This window comes from Grammomys surdaster, unplaced genomic scaffold (genome assembly GCF_004785775.1).
Source record: "Grammomys surdaster isolate TR1022 unplaced genomic scaffold, NIH_TR_1.0 126059, whole genome shotgun sequence".
NCBI classification, from domain to species: domain Eukaryota; kingdom Metazoa; phylum Chordata; class Mammalia; order Rodentia; family Muridae; genus Grammomys; species Grammomys surdaster.
The window spans coordinates 4,443,635-4,456,960 of record NW_021620869.1 but is presented as its reverse complement, the minus strand read 5'-3'; positions in this window follow the sequence as shown (position 1 = coordinate 4,456,960).

Sequence of the window (13,326 nt, the reverse complement as noted above, 5' to 3'; positions counted from 1 at the left end):
TCTCTCTCTCTCTCTCTCTCTCTCTCTCTCTCTCTCTCTCTCTCTCTGTGTGTGTGTGTGTGTGTGTGTGTGTGCGTGTGCGTGTGCGTGTGTGTATGTCTATCTCTCTGACTCTCTGTCTCTCTGTCTCTGTGTTTGTGTGTCTCTCTGTGTCTCTCTCTCCATTCTCCTCTCCGTTCTCTCCTCTCTCTCTCTCATCTCTCTCATTCTCAACTGATGCCATACAATGAGATTTGTTCCATGCAACACAGCTCTATGGACTACTGCCCCCAAAACAATGGAGCCACAAGACTGTGGGCTGAAAACCCTGGAAGCTTGAGCCAAAACAAATCTTTGCTCAGTGCTAGGATCCAGACCAGACTTCTGCTGAGACTCTAAGACCTGCAGCAGCCCCTGCCCTCCTACAGGTACTGACCAGCACCCTATTGAGAGTGCTGTGTGAACCTCTGGCTAACAGGCTTCCAGATGCACAGGATTCTGGGCTGGAATTGAGTTTACATCAAAGGGATGCTAGTGACCACTTGCCCTGCTCCAAACCCCTTTTCCTGCCTTCTGTGGAAGAATTAAGAAGCCTAGCTGCTCCAGCTGAGAATCTTTTCTCAAAGAAGGTACCTGACTCCAGACTCAGCTACATAGACCTGATTCTGCTTCATAGACACTTCCCATGCTGTTACACTCTGACGAACTCTCCTCAGAAGCCATGCCATGTCTTGTCTGTTTGTCTGTCTTGTCTGTCTGCCCATGAAATTAATAATTCTTCTAATAAACTACTCCCAATAATTCATCTCAGTGTCTGAAGGGATTCTCGCCTGCCGAGGCATAGCAACATGGCTCTGACAGAAAGGCCTTGCCCTTTTCCCCATCCCTCACTCCCTTGCTAAAGCCCATTAGATTCCACTCCTGAAGCTAGCCACCAAGCTCCTTATGTGGCCACTTCCTCCTCCTGAAGCTGACTACATAGGTCCAATTATCCAAGTATTGAAGTCCAGTGATCAAAAGCCACCTTTGGCTCACCTAATTAACATGCCTGATCAAAATTAAGCCCCTCATCCTAACATGGGGATTCCTTTTTTACCTTTATAAACTGCCATTTTCCTATGGGCCACATCTGTCTCCTATCTATACTGAGACAGTGCTTTGTTGCCCCTTTACCCAAATACCCCTTTCATCCTCTCTCTTATTCCTGCCCTCTTCTCTCTTGTCCTCTGTCTCTCCGGCCTTTGACTTTTATTCCCTGACTTCTGTCCCTCTGGGGCAAATAAATCTCCTTTATGTTGGCAGAGAACTTGATCTTGAGGGTCCTGAGCCAGTACCAGTCATTTCATAGGCTTTTTGCTTTATATTTTAAAGTTGCTTTTCTCAAGTGTCTTGTCACAGCAACAAGAGACAATGCAGTAGGGGTTTACATAAAAGATCACGGATCAGAATATATACCTGGTCCTCTCCCTCAGTAACTTTGGAAGCTAGGAGACAATGGAGCAGTGCCTCCAAATTCCTGGGAAGTATTTGAGTTCTGAATTCAACAAACTATTAATCAAATGTAAAGTCAGAAGAAAGACACTGCTAGAGAAGCCCTCAAAAAATTATTGTCTACTACTTTGGCCAGAGATCTACTAAAGGATTCTTCAACGGAAACCAAGGAAGAGGGAAGAAGTTGGACCTGGGAAAGCTGCAGGAAAACAGCCTCCAGGCAGACTCAAGGATGCCCTGTGTAAGAGGCACAGGATCAGGTCGCTGTACCAGGATCAGAAAGCCAGGTCAGGGCTCTAAAGGGGGGTTGAAAGCTTGGGGAAACATGAGAAAGGGTTTAGGGGATCAACATGGATTCATACATACACATTAAAACCCATGCTAGGGTCATAGTTAACTCTGACGCATATGAGCTGAAGAGTTACATAACTAAAACTCGTGACACACTTGTGAGGGAGGGGAGCGTGGCTGACATAAGACAGAAATGATTTGGTGTCCAGAGAAGGACAACTGAAGGCCTGGAAGAACAGACATAAGGGACCCAAACCAGAGTATTTTCCAGGACAGATGAGAGGGTTTGAAGGTGTATGGGATGAAGTCTTGGTAGATTTGGATTTATTAGCAGGACAGAGATGGGGTGGGGAAAACTATATTATTCTTGAAAGGAGGAACACAAAATCAGAATGCAAACCAAATAGCTTAGCTCCCCTTTGATATTGTTTTCAAGTTCGCCAAGATGATTAAAGGGTAGAAAATTGGGAATGGGTTTCCTAGCAACAGTATTGAGTGTGTTGGTCTTGAAGTACTACTTTTCAATTTGAAGAAATAGACTTTTTGGCTTAAAGTTTAAAACCTTCAGGCATAATTTAATATACAATGGCTTTTCTCTTTCTGTTAACATTTGCAAAGGAAAGAAAAGAGAAGAGAGAAAGCCTGACACACTCTCAAAACCCACAGCCCACTTCAGGGCAGCCTCAGAGGGGGACTGTGGGCAACTCCCATGGTACAGTTTCCTGTTTCCAGAAGTCACCCTATCAGATGTCAAAGCTCGGGGCCCTTCTCATATTCACCATCAATCCTTATTCTGCCTCTACTATTATTAAAAGATAGATTGTGTTTTCTCAAACTAACTCCAGTTTTCACTCAAAATGATATGTAAACCTCCACCCTGGTGACTTGTGGGAATGTCTGCAGGTTGGGTGGGTGCTCTGCTGAGTATGTAACCAGGGAGGCCGGTGATGCTGGCTAGCCAGCTGTGCTGGTAGGAGACACTATGATCAAAACTTTGTCATGTTTAAAGCCCTTGAAAGGAGTTCTTGATCCTTCAGAGGCTAGGAACTTACTGAAGGAAGGTCTGACAATGTTCAAATGTCAGACCAGGTGCTGTACCCTGTAACCCCAGCACTCAGGAGTCCAGTTGGGAGGTTTCATATACATATGAAAGAATACAGGGACTGAGAATACAGCTCAGTGGTAGAGCACATGGAACCCCAGCACTGCCAAAACAAACAAAACACAAGCAATCCGACAAATACAAACTATAAGGGTTGGAGAAAAGGCTCAATGAACAAGAGCTCTTGAAGGGGTCCAGGGTTCGGTTCCCAGCACACACGTGGCAGCTTACAACTACTGTAACTGCTGTTTTGTAAGATCCAACCACTCCCCTGGTCTCCATAGTCACCAGACATGCAAAGTGGTGTATGTACACATATGCAGAATTTGCATATACACACATGCAAGAACTCACACATACATATATGCAGGAGTTAGCACATATACACAAAATAAAACTAAAAAAGATTTTTAATAGGGAGACCTTGTGTCAAACACACACACACACACACACACAATTAGACTGAGAACTTACTTTATTATATCTTCCATTGTTGTGACCAAAAAGGCTATTGAATTCTATTCCCGAGACAACTCAAGCTTGAAATAACTAAACCACCATAAACAAAAGTTCTCCCAAAATTTCCATGTTACTATTTATATCTACGCTTTGTTAATTCCAAACAAACCATCACCTCATATTCCAAATAAGGTCTTCTGCATCAATTATCCAAAAGATAATTCTGAGAGCTACTTCCCACAAGTGCCATATTCTATCATTGAAATTCACAGGTTTTGTTTGAAAATGGAGCTATCAACAGACCCAAAAGAGCATGGCATGTGATGAAACCAGTAATTTGTGGCTTCCAGAGCTGGATGAGGGATGGTAGAGCACTCTCCACATCCCAGACAGCTCTCAGCAAACACCATGGGAGTGGGGTCGCTCCCTCCCCAAATCAGGCTTGGACCCTCTCAACTCCATAGAGACAAAGATAAAGCCAAGATAAGGCCAGTCAAACTTCTGTTGCTTCAAAAGAGAACTGGCTTCTCAGAAATCATGTGTGATCGACAGTCTGCTAATCTAGCCGATCTGATTGGAAGGTCCCTGCCACCCCCCCTTGTCCTTGTTCTTTTTGTTCCCCTCCCCCAGACTCAAGTTCATAATCCACCCCTGTTTCAATAAATGAGCTGTCCTCTGACCCAGTCTCTGGGTCATTTATACCCACTGTACTCACTGCTGCTGGAGACCCTGTCCCTCCCCCAGTCCCACTCCAGCTTCTCTACAAGAGATTGCTGGTGCATAACGGCCGATCAAGGCCTGGGGACCCACATCTGGTGACTGAACAGGGACCCTCCGAGATTCATGGAAGAGGGTGAGTACTCCCCTAATGGGGATACCCACTCTTGGCTTGCCATCCCAACCTGAGGACCGGCTGGTTCGTCTGTACTCCTTGTGATGGTTTGTATATGCTTGGCCCAGGGAATAGCATTATTAGGAGGTGTGGCCTTGTTGGAGTAGGTGTATCACTGTGAGTGTGGGCTTTTAAGACCCTCATCCTAGCTGCCTGGAAGTCAATGTTCTCATAGCAGCCTTCAGATGAAGATGTAGGACTCTCAGCTCCACCTGCACCATGCCTGCCTGGATGATGTCATGCTCTCACCTTAATGATAATGGACAAAACCCCTGAACCTGTAAGCCAGTCCTGATTAAATGTTGACTATGAATTGCCTTGGTCATAGTGTCTGTTCACAGCAGTAAAACCAAGACACTCCTTTACTTTCAACTTGAACTGTTGAGAGAGACCAAAGACAACAAAGGGGGTAACTGATTTCTTTCAGCCGGGGCTACTTTCTGACAATGACTGAAGGTCCTTAGTCCTCTGGTCAGACCCCCAACAGTTCTTTGAGCAAAATCAACTAAGTATCTCTGATAGACCCTGGTAACCCAATGACCAGTTAAAAGCTAGCCACTCTTCTTAAATTTGCAGGCTGGCTTTGTGTCCTGGTCTCAGTAGAATCCTCCAGAACTCCTGCATTCCCAGGAATGTTTCCCCTTTGACTGAGCATTTCCAGCCTTTTCTGTGATGGGATATTCTGCTTCTTACCAGAAGGAGTGCCAAATTAGGGGTCTTTGGGCCCTCCTTAAGCTACAGGGATGTTAAACTCTCTCAGAAGGAAACAATTTCTCGGGAAATTGTTTCCTTCTGGGAAGAGATGCTTCAGTTAGCCCCTTGGATGATCTCCAGCAACCCCTACAAAGCTTAGGTCTGGACTCAGGTGTCTTACCTTGAATGAAAGCTAGAGGTCTAAGAAGGGACCCTCCCCTCCTGCATGCCCATCATTGTGGCTACTTAGCAACGTGTGTGCCCCTCCCAGAAGGAGACTAAAGAAGAACCCAAACTCCTTACTTCCAGAGATGACTTTGACAAGGAAAGCCCCGAAGACTTCCCTATGACAGACCTCACTGCCCTTAAACAAGCCATTGAACACATTAGACAGAAAATAACCCCTAGCCCCCCATATCTACCTCTCTTTATCCTCCACTTCTGCTCACCCTCTAAGGACACACATAAAACTCTTGAAGGCCCCATGCCTTCTACCCCTCTACAAACTACCACCCAACAATTATTCCAGATCAGAGACTCCTTCAATCTTGCCCACGATGGAAATAACACCTTACCTTTCCCTTAATGATCAGCCCACTGGCTCTCAGCTCCTAGACTGGTATCCCCTACAAGGTTAGTGAATTAAAAGAGCATAAACAAGTGGTAGGAGAGGGTGATATTCATACCCCCTGGACCAAATTCATTCTCCTGAGCCTTCATGCTACCCTTAATACGCCACAGAACTGGCTCTCATTGTCCAGCCCTGTGTTCCTTTAATGACAGGCTTTATATAGGGGTGCATGCCTCCAACGGATCAGGAAAAATCAAAACCAAATCCAACAAAATATCCCTTGGGGCTTCAGTGAGCTTTTGGGCCAAGGTAACTTGTCCACATGAGCATAACAGGCTACCCAACCTCTAGGGTACATCTTTTTGTCCTTCAGGCCTGAGGTTGCATAGGTACCCCCTTCCAAATCCCAAGATAGGAATTCCTCACTTCTCTTCCTCCGAGGGAAAAAAAAACCAAGGAACCCCTCTCTGATTTTGTTCTTAAAAAAAAAAAAAAGGACCTAGAACTCAAATTTTCTGATCCTATGGCTAGAGAAATCCTCCTCAACAGTGTAATGTGGGAAAGCATGACCTCAGAACATCAATTGGTGTGTCAGGGTTTGGAAAGTGAAGATTACAATGGCTAGCTGCTACTCAAGACATTGGGCTGCCTTCCCATAAGGCTGCTTCCCTCATCTGGCCCTTTACAGTGGCCCTTAGAACAAAAGGAAAATGTTTTAAATGTGGAAAGAAGGGACACTGGAAGGGAAAATGTCCTAACTCTGTCCCATCTAAGGGCTTGGAAGCCTCCCCACCAAAACCATTTGTCTTCGATGCCATAAAGGATTCCATTGGAAAAAGGATTGTCTTTCTACATAAGATAAAAGATGCCAAACTCCTTGAGCCTTTAAACTCCAAAAGGGGCAAGAGGGAAAACCCACAAATCTTGTGGGTCAGTAATATTTTGGAAGGCTCAAACTCCAAATTCAACATAAAGATTGGAGAAAACCCATTTAAATGCCTAACTGACACCAAAACAGACAGAACTATTTCTGAATGATCTGAAGTCCCACAGCATTAGGAACTCATCCCCAAACTACAGCTAATGGGCATAGGAGGCTCCTCCCAGGAGTGTACCATAAAAGAGGACTTTATATGGGAGGATCCAGATGGAGTTGTTGGCCTTATCAGACCTCTTATCATGAAAGTGGCCACCAGCCTCTTGGGGAGAGAGCTCTTAGAAGCCTTAGATGTGATCTTTGCCGGTAACATGGAAAGCAAATGTGTCCAAATAGAGAACTACAACAAACACCCTCCCAGGGGTCACCCCTAATTCTAAGAGCCTCTGTTAGATGTGATGCTCCCTACCTCTACTGGGTCTCAGATGGGCCTGTGTGGGTTGAACAATGGCCTTTATCCAGGGAGAAATTAGAAGCTCTTACTCTACTCATTAAAGAACAGCTCTAACTCCAACATGCTCACCCCTACCACATCCCATAGAATACTCTCATCTCAGCAATTAAAAAAATTCTGGGGGATGGTGTCTATTACAAGACCCATGAGCCATCAACAAGATTATGCTAATCTGGGGTGCCCCCCAGGGGGCTTCCCCTTGTCTCTGAAATCTTGGCCAATACTCCACTATTGAGCATAAATATTAAAGATTATTTTTTTCTCTATCCCCCCACACCCCAAAGATTGTCAATGTTTCTCCTTTTCAGTTTTCCAAATAAACAACACTAGATCAAACTCCTGATATGAATGGGGAGTCCTCCCCCAAGCATTAGCCAAAAACTTCACTATATGCTAGGAAGCAATTGTTGCCACCCTGAAACCATATTTAGAAAAGTAAATACATATTTGTCATTATATGGACAAATGAAATCTGTCCTGAGGATATCAAAAAACTTCACTCCATGACCTCAAAGATTTATTGGTCCCTACGTACGCTAACAAAACATAGGATTCAAAATAGTCCCAAATAAAATATAACTTCCCCCCATCACCTTCATGGGGCAGAAATGTCCTTAATCTCAATCTGTCCTCATAAGCCAGTTCTAACATTCCCCAAGATGCTAAATCTCAATCAATACCCTACAGGGTTTCTTAGGAAACCTCAAATGGCTCCAGCCCTGGCTGCCTATCCCTGCAAAAACCCTACAGCCTCTTTTTTGAACTTCTAAAAGGAAATAAAAATCACCCCCTTCCCCAAATACTCACCCCCAAGGCCAAACAAGCCCTTTGCAAGATTAACAAGTCATTCCAGGGCATGTCCCTGGCCTGATACACATTAGACAAACCTGGCCAACCCTCATGGGGATCCTAAATCAGTGTTGGATACTTTTGGAATGGCTCCAAACTCTTATTGGTGATGTTCCCAGACTGCTAACAAAGGTTGATGCCCTGGCATCTGTGATAAATGTAGGAAGGAATAGAGCCTTACAAATACTGGAGAAAGGACAAGACATCCTTGGGACCCCCTTCTCTCGGATGTCTAATGGTTATTTACAAATCATTCTTGCTTTGCCATCAGCCTAATGGGGTTCTCTTGGCAATGAATAACCATTATCCCAATGAAAAATAGGCCTTTGCTCTGTTACTCTTGACATGGCTTGCCCTCAACCCCCACCACTGACTCTTTTCTGGAAAACCAATCTGAGGCTCCTTCCATTTTCACCAACTTGAGGGGTGGAGCTGCTTCTCTGGAGATCAACTCCCAACTGTTTACTTCTGGGAGTTCCCTGGTCACTCTTGAACAAGTAAAGAATTTTCACTCATACACCCACGTTAAGCATAAAGGATTACAACCCCACTTCCTCTCTATTCCATCCAATCAACTACACTGGATCATAATAACTTGCAATTCATGTGCCTCACTAATTAATACCTCGATAATATAACAAATAGCCCAAGGACTCAAGCCCAATGCCCTATGGCAGATTGATCTCACCAACATACCCCAATTTGGGCAACAAAAATATGTTTTGTTACAAGAGATCCTTGCTCCCACTTCATATGGGCCTCTTGTCCAAATGGGAGAAAGCTCTAAAAACCTTATATCCCACATGCTGCCTTCATTCACCATTATGGGCCTGCCACAACAAATCAAGACCAATAATAGCTGCCCCCTTCACCAGTATTCATTTTAAAACCTTCTGCTCTACATGGGAAGTTACTCATCATATGAGTGGAATCCCTTATAATCCCCAAGGACAAGGTATAACTGAAGGAACATACCAATCCCTCAAAACCCATCTAAAAAGGCAAGATGAAGCCTCTTACCCTCCAAAATGTTCAGTCGGCAATGCTATAACAATGCTGAACATTATTAATATATAAACTCAAAATATATCCCCTCATTATTCTCTGTTGTCATATACCACAATTGAACCCCCTTGTTGGTGAGAAGGCAGGACACCATAGACAGATCTAGAAGGAACCTGATTTCCTCCTCATGATAGCAGGAGTTTTGCTTGATTTCCACAGGATCAGCTTCAGCCTATCTAGAAACCTGGCACAAAATGTCAGACACTTCCCTGCCCACAAAGAAGATGGCTGCCTATCAAGACAGGAAATGGAAGGAAGAGACCCAAAAGGAGACACCCGTGTCCAATGAATAAGATCACCTGGAAAGACATTCATGACCTGGTGGCAACAGCATAATGCACATGCCCTCCTCAAGCCTGTCCCTCCCTCCCTCCCTCCCTCCCTCCCTCCCTCCCTCCCTCTCTCTCTCTCTCTCTCTCTCTCTCTTACACACACACACACACACACACACACACACACACCACTTTAATGGTAGTCTTTGTTATATTGCAGGCCCACTCTGCCACTGTTCAATTGCCTAACTGTCTCCTCAGCACCTACCACTGGTGTTTGTCCATTTGGGGAACCTATGAGAACCAAGAGATCAGGACCGCAGACTGCCCCAACCAAGGATGCCAAAGGTCTATTTCTATTCCTGTGTATAGTAACTCCACTTCTATGACCCCCAACCCCTTTGTTGGCTTACCCTACTGACAAAAGGGTCACAAAGGAGAAGCAGCCTGCCTCACAGATCAGGATCATTATGGCAGCTGACACTATTGGTCCTGTAAATTTGAACTTAGCTCTCACAGAAATAGCATATTTCATAACCTGAAAAAATCATGGGAAACTATAATCCCATTGGTTACGCTGCATATTCTTCTGCTAATATTCATGTCTCTCGACAGCTGGTGCAAGTCTGCCAGTCCACACCAACCCATAAAATATGTTTGAACAGGAAACATAACTGAGAAGAAATTTTCAACCTACCCTGTCCTGGATACAAAATGGTCAATATGCTACAGGCCTGACCCTCACATTCCACCCCAGTGCCTCTCAATGTTTCTTTTGTGCCTCCTTTCTGTGTCTATCCCATTGCATTCAGCTGCTTCATCGATGACAGGGCATTGGGACTGCTGAACTTCAGGCTGACCCTTACTTGGAACTTGGACCTACTGTAATCCAGTCCCCAGTAATACAGGTCCTATCTTACCACCAGGTGCTCTCCTGACTCATCATTGCATGAGTCCCTGTGGGCACCAGAGGGTGCTCAGAAAGCTGAATCCACCTAGGTCTGAGCATTCTGTGTGGACCCTGCTCCACAAGTGACAATGGTCAGCCCTTGGTTAACACCTCGTGACTTTTCTAACCTTGCAGCAGCTCTAAGGCACGGCTGTCATCAGCGACATATGCTGATAAGGAAACCGAAGCTTTGATCCACTAAGAAGCTGCTCACATCCACCCTCCCATAAATGGTTTAAGAGTTGGACCCAGTTCATGGCACCCTGAACAGCCTCCCTAGGAGTGAGATGAAGAGAGCCGCAGAGTTCAGCCCTTAAAGAGAACCGGCCACAGCACACCAGGGTCTCACAGCTCTGAGTATTCACAAGCATTCTTCTCAATTCATGCCTTTCCCCAGGCTCTTCTCCCCTCCATCCTCTTAGAATATCACCGTCTTACAAGATGAGCTTCTGCAAGACAAATGGATGAAAAACAAGGTTCCTCATTTCTTGAAAGGTCAGTCAAGAGATGTACCTGGTATCTTAGTCACTGTTCGATTGCTGTGAAGAAACACCATGATCTGAGAAACTCTTAAAAGAATGCATTTGACTGGGGTCTTGTTTACAGTTGCAGAGGGTCAGTCCATTCTCATCATAGCAGGAAGCATGACAGCAAGCATAGCTCTAAAATAGTAGCTGAGAGCTACATTTTGACCCACGGGCCTGGCATGGGTTTTTGAAAACTTCAAGTCCACGCCCAGTGATGCACGTCCTCCAACAAGGCCACACCTCCTAATCCTCCTAATCCTTTCAAAGAGCTCCACTTCCTAGCAGATAAACATCCAAATATGTGAATCTATAGGGATCGTGCTTATTCAAACCACCAGTACAGTATCAGACGAATGAGCATGGTCAACCAAAGTGATACATATGAACAACCAAACAAATGTGCATGGTCAGCTAAGCAGATGTGCACTGTCAGGCAAGCAGATGTGTATAGTCAACCAAGTAGAATTACCTGGCAAACCTAGTCAATGTGTATGGTTAACCTGGAAGTTGTGTATGGTCAACCAAGCAGATATATATATGTGGTCAACCTAGCAGATGTGCACGGTCAACATAGCCAGTCTAGTGAAGGTGCACGCAGATGTGTATGGCCAACCAAGTGAATGTGCATGATCAGCCAAGTGGGTTGCATGGTCAGCCAAGAAGATATACATGGTCAATACAGTGAATGTTGTCAGGTAGCAGCGAAAGCCAGCTCAGACGCTTAGCCTGCTGTTTGGTTTATCGAATGCCAGAGCCTTGTGCCACACCAAGCTGGGTTCAGCCACAGAATTGGACAACAACCGCCTAAGAGAGTTTCACACACAAAGACTTCATGTTACTGCTGAGGAAAGTGGAGGAGGAAAAGATCAGGGCTAGATCCTCTTTGGAAATCTTCTGGAAGGTCCAAGGCTTCCCAATCTCTTTTTCTGTGGCTTTCCTTGTGGGCTATTAATTTCAGCATTAACTACTATTCTAGTTTCACCTCTGCTGGTATGGAAAAACACCCTGAAACAAAATAATTTAAGGGAGGACATACTTTACTTTGCTTACAATTCAAGGTTATAATTTATCATTGAGGGAAATCAAGGTGAGACCTTGAAAGCATACCTGCTTTCTCTGACCAAAGAAACTACTTCACAGCCAAAAAACATAGTAGGAACCGTGGAAAGTGCTACTTACTGGCTGGGAGGGAGGCCTATGCTTTTCCACACAGTTTCAGAACACATGCCTAGGGAATGGCACCACCCATGGAGGGCTGGAGCCTCTTGTTTCAATTAACAATGAAGATAATCCTCCACAGACATGTCCACAGGCCAATCTAATCTAGGCAATTCCTCAACTGAGACTTCCTTCTCACGTGATTACAGGTTACATCTTAACATTTAAAATCAACTAGCACAAACATAAACTTCCTGAAAAGAACTTTGAGGTTTTCTCTGCCCTTCCTCCTTCCAGCCTCCAAGTATGGTGACCTTTTACTGCTTAGCTCTTTGTTAGAGGAATGCAATAGTGAGACTATTTTTCTGGAAGCAAATCAACCTCTGCTGGTCGCTTTTGTCATCCTCAGTTTCTAAGTGGATCTGGGTTACATCCCATAACCAGTCAATGGCTCACATCCCAAGATCAGAACATTTTTAATTCTGCTTTGGTTTACAGGAAGTTTGGAATCGGAAGCCTCCAAAATAAAAAGCATTCAAGGATCTCAAGCTGTATGTATGAAAAACAAAGACAGGATACATTCAGGGCTGAAAGCAAAATTCTCTTCTAACACTGCCCCCAAAAGAGTCTGTCCTCACCTTGGTGAGAATGTTTCTCAGAGAATATGAAGCAGCCTGTTAAACTCTGGAGGTACTGGTGCCTTAAATCTGCCCACATCCCAGGAGGGGACATCCAATCAAAGCAAGTTTGTCCCCATGGCACCCCTGGAGTCTGTCTCTTCAGGTCACTCCCTCCACTTTGTTTCTGTTCTACAACCCTCTGCCTCCACAACTGGATTTCTGAATGTCTGTTGTCAGCCTGAGCTGTCTCATGGGTGTAAGACCCATCAAGAATTTAGGTCTACAAAAGAAAGAGCTGGCTTCTTTGTAGAAATTGACTTAAAATTCATGTGGATAAAAGAGATCCTAAGTATCTTGGAAAAAGAACACAGTTGAGAGGAGAATCACTCTTCCTTACTTCAAAGGTTACTATAAAGAAAAAAGCATCAAGACAATGTGGGCTTTATATTGTACTAGGTGAATACAGTGAAGCCTAAGAGAGCCCAACAGAGACTAGAAATAACCATATCTCCACGTTCAGTTATAGATGTCCCTTACATCCATCCATGTTTAACAAAGCAGTTCAGCAAGACAGTTCCAAGGGGGAACACTCCTTTTTTTCATTATTAATTTTGGGATAACTGGATAGCCACATCGGAAAAAAAAAAGTCAATCAACAGTTAGATCTCTAACTCACATCAAATACAAAAATTAATTCAGAATGAGTAGAAGACCTACATACAAAAGCTAAAGCTGTAAGATTCTAAGCACAAAGAAACATGCAGGTTTAAGTTTGCACAGCCTTGGATTAGCCAATATGACTTACACACAACACAGACCCTGAAGACAAAAACAAAAGAAAAAGTATAAATTGGATTTCATCAGATTTCAAAGCTAGTCTTCAAAAATTTTTTTCAAAAAAAAAGGAAGAAACCTTAGAAAGAGATGGTGCGTGAAATGTATACCTATGATAAGGAATTTGAACCAAAAATACATCAAGAAGTTTTACAATTCAGCAACAAACACACTTCAAAAACT